This window comes from Petaurus breviceps, unplaced genomic scaffold (genome assembly GCF_028583685.1).
Source record: "Petaurus breviceps papuanus isolate PSGF00001 unplaced genomic scaffold, PetGlider_PUasm1.0 90845, whole genome shotgun sequence".
Taxonomy (NCBI): domain Eukaryota; kingdom Metazoa; phylum Chordata; class Mammalia; order Diprotodontia; family Petauridae; genus Petaurus; species Petaurus breviceps.
The window spans coordinates 13,396,474-13,409,314 of record NW_027187359.1 but is presented as its reverse complement, the minus strand read 5'-3'; the positions used below and the strand labels follow the sequence as shown (position 1 = coordinate 13,409,314).

Sequence of the window (12,841 nt, the reverse complement as noted above, 5' to 3'; positions counted from 1 at the left end):
AGTTTTAGCTGAATGATAAGGTTGGAAGACAGACTGTACAGAGTTAATAAGAGAATGAGAAGAGAAGAACTTCTTGTAGATGACCTTCTCAAGGAGACTAGCCCCAAAAGGGTGCAATGCCAAGCACAAGCAACTTCCAGGTTCAGATTATGAGCATAGCAAACTTCACTTATTCAGTGACAGATTAAGGCAAGACATTCACAGAAAATCAAAATAAAACATTCACCATGTGTAACTCAATAATTTACTAAGTCCTCAATTCAGTCACAAAGTACTAAGGTCCAAGTACTCCACTCCTGGAAAGCACATTCATTTAGTCAATCATAAAGTATTCTCCCTATTCAGTTAGATATTAGTTTCAATCATAAACAAAGTACACTCATTTGGTCAGTCACAAAGCACAAAAGTCAAAGTACTCCACCCCTGGATCACAACTGAATTACAATTATCATCAGTTACCACTAAGCACATTCTCAAAGGGGCAGTGGAGAGCACAAAAGCCATCTATCCCTAAGGCACAACAAGGTTCGGATATCATCACAGCATTCAATACCCAAGGAGAGGTCTTTTCTTCATCTTGACCCGAGGCAAGTTCTCAGCAATCTCTGTTCCTGAAAAGACAAAGCTTAACAAGGCCACAAGATACATTGCCAGCGTCCTCATCAATTCACTCTCTGCCTGCAGAACAATCTCAGGACCCCTGAAAACCTCAGCAAGACCCTGCTCCAGGATTTCTGTAAACATACAATGAGAAAATCCTCGTTCAGGGCTTCTGAACCAACAGCAAGTTTCCAGGACCTCTGCAACAACAGCACTGCCCTTTACCAGCAGACAAATCTGGCAGAGTAACATCAAAACAGACAGGAAAATTACCAGGACCACAGTCATGCCTCCTCAGTTCTCTGTAGCTCTGGGTGGCAGTTCTCAAAAGTCCTGGGCAGCTCCAACTGGCCCTCAGCAATCCATGTGGCTTTGGCTAGCAGTTCTCTCTCTCAGCAACTTTGGTCTCTGGCAATTCTCTCTCTCTCTCTCTCTCTCTCTCTCTCTCTCTCTCTCTCTCTCTTTCTCTGCTTCCATGATGCTGCTCCCAAAGTTCTTCTGGCCTTTCTCTGCTTGGGCCTCTCTATCCATGGCACCAACTCTTCCCAGTTCAGCTGCCTCTTTTTACATCAACAAGTCCATCCCACAAGTAGGATTCACAAGCTCTAGGCTTTAACACTTAACCAGAAAACTAAGCCAATACAAGGTGATCTTTAAATTCCATTACCATTACAAAGGGAGATAGCTAGCAAGGATAGACCAATAAATTGATGGTTTCTTTGAAGAGGGGGAAGACATGGACATGTTTGCAAGCAGCAGTAAAAGAACCAGTAAACAGGGAGAGATTGAAAATTAGTGAGTGGGGATGATAGAGGGGACAAAATGCTGGAGAAGATGGCATGGAATAGAATCAATTTTTGACAACTAGGAGTTTATCTTGGCAAGAAGACACCTGTCTTCATATGAGGGGGGGGTAAGAAGGTAGTGGGGGATAGTATCTGAATAATGTGAGATGAGGAAGAGAGGAGACAAGGAAACTCTCAGTGAAGAGCTTCAATTATTTTTAGAAAGAATTTTTTTAGGGAAATAAGAGGGAATATTTTCAGCTAAGAGAATAGCAGAAAGAAGAGCCTTGGGAGGATTGCAGAGGGAGGAATGAAGAGGTTTGGCATGGCACCAGTGGTGCTTGGATAGTAAATCAATTAGGGAGGGGTAAAAGGATTACCTGGATGCAATAAGAACCAAGTTGAGACTAAGCAACACAAATTTGTAGTGGACTCAGCACTGTTTCACAATTTTCCCCAGCTCTGATCAGCATCTAGAACTGAAGAAGGCAGATGGTGGGAGTAACCCAAGGTTGGAGGTTGAAAGCTTGTTTAAATAAGTTAGCCAACAATTATGATGAAATTATAGTGAGAATGGCTATGTGTGGGAGTCAGGGAGGTGCATGCTGCTTTAGGTTGAGACTTACAGAGTTCTGCATTTAGTTAGAGAGGACTAGCACCTATGGTGTGAGAAATTTTTGAGCCATGCTTATCCACCCTTGGTGTCTCCCATCACCCAACTCTAACCTGTGGCTCCAAGAAGCTGTAGCATGTGTAGCAGTGGCCACACCCTGGCAAAACTGTCTCAACATACAAGCTAAACCAGGTTATGGGTAACTGACAGGGCTCAAACTGGGTGGTGAGTTAGGGGTATATCTATTGCAAGCCTGAGAAGACTTCCCCCAGTGGGATAGATGGATGAGAACAATTGGTTCCAACAGCCATGAAGGCAGCAAAAGCAAGCACTGTGGAGCTTGGGATTGATCAGTGTAATGTAATGCTAAGCAAAGGCAACTTCCCAAGGTTCAAAATACCAGCATAGGTGCTCTCCATTTTATTCAGTGAAAAATTAAGAACAGAGAAGATCAAAATATGACATCATTGAAAATACAGCATTTACTAAGTGTGATTCAATAATCTCCAAGTACTACCTGAATTAATCAAGTACTACCCCACCCCAGGACATTACATTCATTTAATCAATTACAAAGTCTCTCTTCTAAATACTACTCCACCCCTAGGCTGTACCTTCATTTAGTCCATCACAAAGTCCCTGTTCTCAGATGGAGATTAGTTTCCAATCATAAGTAAAGTACATTCATTTGTTCAATTGTAGAGCACAAAAAGGTCAAAAGTTCCCCATCCTTGGATCACAATTGAATCTACCCCAGAGTTACAACAAACTTAAACACAGCACTTAATACCCAAATGGAGGTCTTTTCTTCATCTTGACTGAGGCAAGTTCTCAGCAATCTTTGTTCCTGAGGAGACAAAGCTTAGCAAGGCCACAAGATACATTGCCAGTCTCTTCATTAATTCATTCTCTGTCTGCAGAACAGTCCTAGGACCCCTGAAAACATTAGCAAAACACTCTTCCAGGATTTCTGTAAACATACAACAAGAAAATCCTTCTTCAGGGCTTCTGAACCATTGCAAGGCTCCAAAACTTCTGCAACAACAGCACTGTCCTTCACCAGTGGACAGTATTCACCCTCTGTCTGCAGAACAGCCTCAGGAGCTCTGAACCAACAGCAAGGTTCCAGAACCTCTGCAACAACAGGACTGTCCTTCACCAGGGGACAAATCTGGCAAAACAACATCAAAACAGACAAACAAAGTAGCAGCAAAACAGCCATGTCTCCTCAGTCCTTGGCAGCTCTGGGTGGCAGCTCTCAAAAGTCCTGGGCAATTCAAAGTGGCCCTCAGCAATCCTCTCAGTCTCTCTCTGCCTCCAAAGGTGCTGCTTCCAAAAAGTTCTTCTGCCTCTCTCTTGTGTCTCACTAAATTTACGTCACCAGCTCCTCCCAGTTCAGCCCTCTCTTTTCACTCAACAAGTCCATCCCACAAGTGGGATTAACAAGCTCTGGGTTTTAACACCAAAAACCAAGCCAATACAGGGGGATCTTTATATTCCATTAGTATTACAATCAGACATCAAAGACGCCAAAGTAACCCAAAGCATACTGGGACATCCCCAGTTGTCATGACTTTTGTCTTGACTGGACTTCACAGAACTTCAATGACTCTGAAGAGAGAGTAAGGCTGATGAATTTTGGCAACTCTGCTTCACTTAAATCCAATTCAGGTACAAGTCAAGAAATTAGCCTGTGATATCATTGGTCCTCTTCCAAAACAAAGGACAAACAACAATTCACCTTAGTTCAGGTCCCATCACTTCTTGCTTAGATTATTGCAAAAACCTTGCAATTTCTATCTCAGGTCTTCCTCCACTCTAGTTCATCCTATACAATGCTGACAAAGTAATTTTTCCTAATTACAGATCTGATCTTGTGACTTCTATACTTAACCAACTCCAGTGGTTTCTAATTGCCTCTAGGATAAGATATAAACTCTTCTGTTTAGCTTTAAAGTCCTTATATAACCTGACGCTAACCAATCTTTCCAGCCTCATTGGACATTATTCTCCCTCTTGCATTTTGTGATCTAGCCAAACTAGCCTCTGTTCCTCACATATGATGCTCCATATTCCTTCTCATCACCTTTGCACTGGCCATCTTCCATGCATTTCATCTTTATCTCTGCCTCACAGAGCGCTTCTTTTCATTTATAGCAGAGCTCAAGATCCATATTCTGCTTTGAGATTTTCCTGATTCCCCCAAGTGCTAGTACCCTTTCTTCCAAACTCCTCATATTTAACCATTTTGTATATATTTGAATGTATTTACTCTATATTTATTATGTATATATATATATATATATATATATATATATATATATATATATATGTATATATTTTAGATGTACTTGTGGACTTCCCCATTCAGCTCATAATGAATAGGACTTGTTTCATTCTCAGTACTTGTATTCCTGGTGCCTAGTACAGTTTATGGCACATTATAAGTGTTTAAGAAACTTGTTGATTGAATGATTTAGAGAAACTCCAGTGAGACTGGGGTATGCCAGAAAACCAGTGTATTAATGTACAGAAGGAAACATTTGCCCAATATTCAAAGCTCAGCTTGAATCAGCTCCTACTTGAATCCTCTCCCCTTCCTTCAGGTGGAATGAAAGAAATATTTATTAAAGACTTACTATATTCCAAGCACTTGCTTTATGGGTTTTGATCTCCATTATGCAAAGTAGTTTTGGGAAGCAAGGTCACTGGCCATTGCAAGGAGGAGGAAATCTGGAAAGGTTTCATGAAAAGGTGATGTTTCAGGTGAATTATAGAAGAAACCTGGGTTTTCAAGGAGCAAAAGTAAGGAGAGAGAACATTTCAGGCATAAGGGACAGCTTAGGGTGTGCTTTGTAAAGAATATAAAGAAGCATCTGTATGGCTGGACTGAAGAATGAATGGAGGGGAGTAAGAAGACTGGAATGTAGGAACAGCCCAAGTTAAGAACTGTGAAGATAGAGGAAATTATATTTGATTCTGCAAGTAATAGAAAGTAACTAAAGTTTATTGATTGCCCCTCCCATCCACTCATTAAATTCCAGTGACTCCCTACTTGACATGGTTGACATGATCAGACTTCAGGAAACTTTAGCTGCTGTGTAGAAGAGAGATTGAAGCAGGGAGAGACTTGAGACAGGGAGACCAATTAGAAGGCTATTATGGAGAGGAAAATGGCAAACTATTCTACCATCCTTGCCAAGAAACCTGCAAATGGGGTCATGAAGAGTTGGAAATGACTTGAACAACAGTACCATGATACCTGTTTCTCCTCTTCAGGGCTAAATAAACAGAAAGTCCTAATCCTTTTTTTCTTAGAGACCAAGATAGTCATCTATCAATTAATACCTCTATTTTATTTAAAATTTTCATGAGCATCACTTGTTTTTACCTATACACATAGTGAAAAGAGTACTAAGGTCACACAACCTGAGACTGAATTCCAGTTCTGCTACTTATTCCTTATGTCACCCTGGGTAGAGTTCACTTAACCCTTCCTGGCCTCAGTTTGCTCATCTGCAAAATGAGAGAATTGGATTAGCTAACCCCTGAGTTCCCTTACAGATCAAAATCTTTGAGCCTATAATCTTATGGGCTTGACATCATTTGCAAAAGGAGGGAGTTGGACCAGAGGACCACTAGGGTCCCCTCAAGCTCTAATGAAATGATTCTCTGACATTATACTTCCCTTATGAGTTATAATTCTCAAATCCATAGAAAACATTACATTGATCCTATTACCTCTTGTCTCTTTCCTGTTGAAAGAGGTAGGTGTAGTCATCTCACTATTAAACTATCTCCAAATCTCACAATAAGATAGGTGGCTTCTGCAAGATTTCCTATAAGGCTATCAGTTTATCTAAACTAGTGTCCCTGTCTTAGAGTGGCTATCAGCTTTGAGGGGACTGGTTTGTTAATCCTTCCTTTAAGATGCTCCCATAAATGAAGTTGAGATCTTGACTCCTTCAAAGTCTCCTTTATAATAAAGACCTAAGAGTAGGATTCTGGGAGTAAGTCCTGGAGAAAGAGATGGCTCAAAATTTTTGAGTGTGCATGAGTTTGGAGTCTCCAAAGAGAATCTTTCCTTTCCTAAGGAAGCCATCTTTAATCATTTAAAGAGTCAGTCAGTGTATCAGCAATGCCATATTCACAATGCCTATAGAGATTACAAATATGCTGATATAATTATCCATCACAAAATACATCAGGTTTGCCATTTGGGGAAATAAACTAGAAAATTTATTAAGATACCAAAAGACTGAGTCCCAAAACCAGAAAGTGAAAGCCATCAGAGTAGTTATGACATTGGCACAGGTAGATAAGGTAGAAAGCACCCACATTCTCAAGCCTTTAAAACAGAACAGGCTACCTCAGGCAAAGGTCCTCCTCTCCCCACTCACAGCAACCACCCAGCATCCTGGAAGAGCGCTCCCAGCAGCTCTGGCCCCTGGCAGTGCTCAGCAGGGGTCCTTAGCAGAAAAGTCCTGCTCCCAGCAGCTCCGGCCCCTGGCAGTGCTCAGCAGGAGTCCTAACTCAAAAAAAAAAAAAAAAAAAAAAAGGGCTTTCGCTGCCGCTGCCTCTGCTGCTGCCGCAACCGCAACCGCCGGCCAACCGCCAACCACAGGACCGTTAGCTCGGCTTTTTTTTTTCTCTAGCTTTCCGCTTTCTCTTGCTCCGCCCCTTCCTGCTACGTCAGCAAACCGCAGGACCGCTAGCTCGGCTCAGAAAACCGCAGGACCGCTTTCTCTTGCTCTGCTATGTCAGCACGTCCATGGGGCATGGGAGATCTTTAAATCCCATAACCCTTACAGTCAGTCAACAGTCAATAGCATTTATTAAGCACCTACTATGTGCCAGACACTGTGCTAAGTATTGGAGATACAAAGAAAGGGAGAAAAGATTTAAAAATCCCTAAAGATAAAAAAGGGTTAACCACAAGGTGATGGTAACAATTACCTTAAAGAGGGCCTGGATCTTTATTACAATATGTTAGTTGAATTGAATTGAATTCCATACTAAGCCCATCAGGCTTTGACTTGCTTGCTCACTCCCTCTTTGCTACTTGTTTTAGCGCCCTGGGACATATGAATCTGAAAACTAGCTTTGCTCAACAAACTTGAATCCATATACAGAGAAAGAATCAATTCTCTGGTTAATCAATGCTAGGCATATACAAGTTAACTTTAGGGTCTTCATCTGCCTTGGTAGACAAATCACAGACATTTCCATGAATAGTACTGGCTATTATGCAAATTGACTTTCATCTGCTGGTCTGTTGAGAATAATGTTCCATAATTACAACATTTATTTACTGACGGGTAATCAGTTTTCTTACCCCAGAGTTCCAGTTATAGAGAGGTTCCCAGTCAATGCAAATGCTCAGGTAAATAGAGGGCATTGGAGGTGCCAACTAAGTGGGGAAGGATAGGGTGGAGGGAGGTAGACAAGAATAGAGAGAAGCAAAGTAGAGAGAAGAGAAGGGAGAGGAGAAAGGAGGAGAGAGGAGCAAAAGGAAGAGAGGAAAGAGGATAGAGGATAGAGAAGAAGAAAAAGAAGAAGAAGAAGAGAGAGAGAGAGAGAGAGAGGGAGAGAGAGAGAGAGAGAGAGAGAGAGAGAGAGAGAGAGAGAGAGAGACCCTCACATCCCACATGAAGGGTTACACTGAGTAGGGATAGAGGTTAGGCATACTATAGATTACATTAGGAAGAACATTGATAAGAAAGTATATAAAGAAGACCATAGAGATAGTGAAGGATCTGAAGATCAGCTATATAAAGTAACTGGGAACATTTAGCCCAGAGGAGTGAAGATTTGATATGGAGGCAGCAGTGCATGATTACCATTTGCAAATATTTGTAATTTTATTATATGAGTTCTTGAGCAAGAAAATAACATAATGAAGGTTGTGTTTAGGAAAAGTAATCAATCGAGCTGTGTGTATAGGCTGTCTTGGATGTGGGAAAACTGGTGCTTGCATTTTGATATCACCTTTAATTTTTTTTCAGTGTGCTATAGCCTTTTTTACTTTATTTGAACCAAACAATCACCTTATTAGGCAGGTGAAGCAAACTTTATTTTACCTTATCTTATTTATGAAGAAACTGAGGTCCAGAGAGGTTACATGTAGGTTCAGTACCTTTGGAGCTGTTATTTAATGCCTTGCAGCAAGAAGCAATTTAATAATGCCCCAAGACCTGAAAAAAGTTCTTGAAAATTCAAAGATATGCAAGTCTATAGAAAGTAGTTTACTCATACAGATCATGACCTTTTGTTTGTGTTTATATACATTCTTAAAAATTATTGAGGATGCCCTAAAGAGCTTTTGTTTATATCAATCATATCAATCTATCATCTATCCAACTATCTATATATTTATCATATCTCTCTTTTTCTCTCAATATTTACCATATTTAAAAGGAAAACATCAATATTTTTTTGTGAAAATAGTTTTAATCTTGTGGACCCCTGAAAGGGTTGTGGGATTTGCAAGGGTCCCCTGGCTCAAACTTTGAGAACTATTGTTTTAATGTAGAGTGCTTTGATGTTTCTAGTCTGTGATCTCTAGTGCCCTGGAAACACCCAGACCTGAAGTAAGGGGTCTAGTCCTATCTCTTGCACTATATCTGGGTGATCATAAGTAAATCTTCTTAAAATCAAATTTTTATCGTGACCTTTTCTTTTTTATATTATGCACATTTTCCAATGGATTCATTCCCCTCCCCTTACCTGAGAGTCATACTTGATAACAAACAATAAAAAGAGAAAGAAGTTTAATAAAACTAACCAAGATATTTTATTTTATTATTTTTTATTTTTTTAGCTCTGAAAATCTATTGAAAATCCACCAGCTCCAAGTTGGTCTGGAAACACTAGGCAGCTTCTCTTGCAACACAGTCTTTTTTGAGTGGTCCCATAAAAGTTTTCTTCTCCTCCACAGTCTGGAGCCAACTGTGGTCATATTTGGAGGTGGTGTCGATAAACTTCAGGTCAATCTTCTCCAGGGTACAACATTTGGTCTGTATCAGCAGATACTGTTATAGGGTTGAGGACACACTTCTTGGTCCCAGTGATGCAGCCTTTCATCATAATAAAGTCACCGTTCACTTCACCATAGTGGACAAAGCCTCTCAGAGGGTGGATGCTCTTGTCAAACAGATCATAATCATTGGATGCATTGTTTTTGATCAACTTGCCATCCTTGATCTGGTAGCCCTGGCCAAGCTTGTAGATCTTTTTGTTGATCTTGGTGTGATGATGGTAGTCTTTCTGACCAGGTCAAGCCACACAGAAGGCCACACAGGCAGGATGCCAAGCTCCAATACATGCCACTTTACATAGGTCTCAGTGGGATTTTCAGGGCAGTTTCTTTGTGTGCCAGCGGCTGGCGACTTTTGTAACCCTTGTCCTTGATCACTCCAATGATGTCATCCTGCCCAAACACAGAGGACACAGGCACCTGCTGCCCCAGCTTCTCATGGGCCCATTCCAGTTTCTCGGCCAAGTTGCCTCCACTCACCTGGATCTCCATCAGGTGAGACTTCTTCTGCCTCAGAGGAAGCAGGTGCATCTGGGTGTGAGCAATGACAAGGATCACCTGGCAGTACTTCTTCATACTGTTGAAATCTTTCTCTAGCTGCTTTTTACCATCATCATCTTGCCACTTCTTATAGTACTTGGTGAAGGCCTTCTTCTTGGACTTATGCCAGCTTGATTTTTTTTCTTTTTTCTAATTAAAGGGACCATCCCTTGACTCACTTCTTAAAGAGGCCTATTCACTGAATGGGTGTTACCTCACTGTAAGTGAGTACCTGAAGAGGCCTTACTGTAAAAGGGCCAGGGTCTCCCATTGCATCCTGGGCCATCTTCAGGCATCCTGATGAATATATGGTCACTGGATCCAGATGGTTCTGGAGGAGGCAGTGAGGCTAGTGACTTTGCACAACCCTCCCTCACTGAAATCAAAGTCAACTGCAAGTCATGTCATCATTTCCTTGATGCCATGGTCCTCTTCGAAAACAAAAGACAAACACAACAATGCCAGTTCTTATAGAATCGCCTCCTATCATCGCTGATGTGCCCAGCGAAGATGATTCTGAAGCTCGGCAGGCCTAGTGGGGTCTGCACATAGGCCACAATGCACACAATGACCATGGGGGGTATCCCCACAATGGTGACAGGCCTTAACCACTTCCTTCTTGCTGACCTTTGAGCCAGACCTGTTCACCTCTCAAACATGTGGTTCATGCCTAGAAAGGCTGTCAGGTAGATGGGCTTGCTGAGGTCATCTTTGAGGAAACTCTTCACTTTTCCCCCTGTGTCTGCTGCTTCACTCTCCAGGCAGGAAGGCCAGAGACCCATGCCTGGGAGCAGAGAACTTCCTGTAGGGCATGCTGCTGCACCTCCAGTTGCCACCAAGGAGAATTGGGAGAGTAACCAAGATATTTTAAAAGTGATGTGATTTGGATTATTTAACACCCATAATTTTCCTCGTCTAAGAAGAAGGGAGGGAGGTGCTTTACAGACCTCTTCTTTAGGATTAAGCTTGGCTAGTATAATTAAGCAGCATTAGTTATTTTGTTGTTATGTGTTCCATTTACACTGTTTTCATTGTGTGCATATTGCTTTCCTTGTTCTAACTTACTTCAGTTTGCATCAGTCCATTTATAAACTTCTGATGCTTTTCTGTATTCATTACAGTCAACATTTTTTATAATGCAGCAAGGTCTAAGAAGCAAGTGTTTTGCCCTCCATGAGCCTTAGTGTCCTCATCTACAAAATGGAGATAAATAATATTTGTCTTATCTAATTCACAGATTGCTGTGAGGAGCTATTGCATTGGTCTAAACATGTTACCCCAAAGCATGGCCTATACCCTTAAAATGGGATCTCATTGAAAAGAGCTGCTAGGTGACTCAGTGGATAGAGTGCTAGGCCTGGAGTCAGGAAAACTCTTCCTGAGTTCAAATCTGGCCTTAGACACTTACTAGCTGTGTGACCCTGAACAAGTCACTTACCCCTGTTTACCTCAACTTCCTCACCTGTAAAATGAATTAGAGAAGGAAATGGCAAACCACTTCAGTATCTTGGAGAAGAAGAATTGGATACAAGTGACAGGGAGCTATGGTTTTGTTGCTGATAAGAAAGCAAGATAAGCTACTAGCCCCACTAAGCCACCTTCAGCCCTACTAGAGGAAAATCCTAAAATGATTTGATGGACCATGGTCATGATAAGAGTGGAAAAGATTTAAATGAATTTTCTCATCCTAACTCAAGGGAAATGAAATGCAAGGAGTGGTAGCTAAAACAGGAAAAGAAAAAAAAAATTAAAAAGAAAGAAAAGATAGACAATGCCTAAGGGTTTCTCTGACTAAAGGAAGATTTGAATCATAGAGGTAGCCGATGGGTCTCTGAATGGAAAAAGGCCACACAAGCCGCTGAAATTCAGCAGACAAGCAATGGATGGTATCAGTGAAGGCCCAAAGAATAGCTTAGTAGAGATACCAATGGGTGGCCCCAGGGGACCCTAAGAGTTTCAATGATGGGAGAAAGTATCTCGATGACATCACCTATTCAGCAATGACATGATAGTACACAGCTCTAGGGGAAAGAAATACCAACATCAGAAATAGAAAAGGGCTCCAGCAGGGACATAGCTCTATTGATATTAATTACATGGTTCCATCTGTTCCTTATTCATGTATCCTCTCCCTTGTATGGCATCTTGGTCATTCCCTGGCTACATATATCCTACACATTCTATTATTTGTTCCTTCTCCCCATGGTGATCTGAAAATGTGTAGCAAAGTGTATTCCTGTGTGCATAGTAGTGAAGTTTCCTTGTTTAATTAAAAATCTTTTTACTTAAAATTAGTGTGTCTTCTGGATTGCTAAGTAAAATAAACATTGGTGGGGGCTCATGAGCTGTGAATTTTGAGTGGTTTGCTGAGCCAATGAAAACCTTGATTGAGGGAGATCTGGGATAGACAGTGAAAAACAATTACACAAAATGAATATGATAAAATATTTATGAGGATCTTTTGCATTCCTTTTAATTCAAGTAAAGACATTTTGCTCATTTTTATCTTTGCTGTTATCTTCATCTTTATCCCTTTCATCGTTGCCCCCTTGCTAATGGTGGTATTATAAGAGTCAAGATTTTTGGGAGGAAAGTACAGATAATATGTGAAAGCACTTTGGAAGTAGAAAGTGCTATGCAAACAGAAAATATTATTATTATTATTTTGTGAAAGCTCAATCCCTGTTTTTCCCATTACTATACAGCATGTGTAAGCACCAGTTACTATAATGAGGAGAGATGCTTGAATAATAGCTCAACACCCCAAGGAAGGGTATTTTTTTCATAGTCGGTAATTGCCACGGAGCCTGAAAATCTTCCAGGTCTTCTAGTTCTTGATTATGCTCTCATGCATATGCATCAATTACCCACATGCTCCTACCTTGCTCGTTATGTGCAAAGAGATAAAAAAAATATTTGGAATGGTTTCCTCAGAATGCATCTCCCTCTGAAAATATTCCTGTGAAATATTTCACCTTCAATGCAATAATCACCTCCAGTTGGAACATGTTTGCTGTGCCGTCCCAACACAGAGGAAGCAGATCGTCTTTTTTCTCATCTACTCCTGCCCTGGCTCCTGCTCATTCTAGGTACCAATTCTCCCCTAATGACTCATGACAGCTTCATTGAAGACCGGACTACCATCAAGACCTACTTCCTTCCACCAGACAATAAATGGACACCCATCTCAGTAGGACTTGGGAAGGTGGAGGGGAAGGGGAGAAGGTGCAATTCTATTGGGATGACTGGGATTGTTTTCATTTGCTA

At 41.1% G+C, this 12,841-nt stretch overlaps 1 pseudogene; it reads right to left on the bottom strand.

The window, feature by feature from the left end:
* Positions 1–8,867: 8,867 nt before the first annotated feature.
* LOC138148991 (large ribosomal subunit protein uL3-like) lies at positions 8,868–10,387 on the bottom strand (annotated as a pseudogene).
* Positions 10,388–12,841: the final 2,454 nt, after the last annotated feature.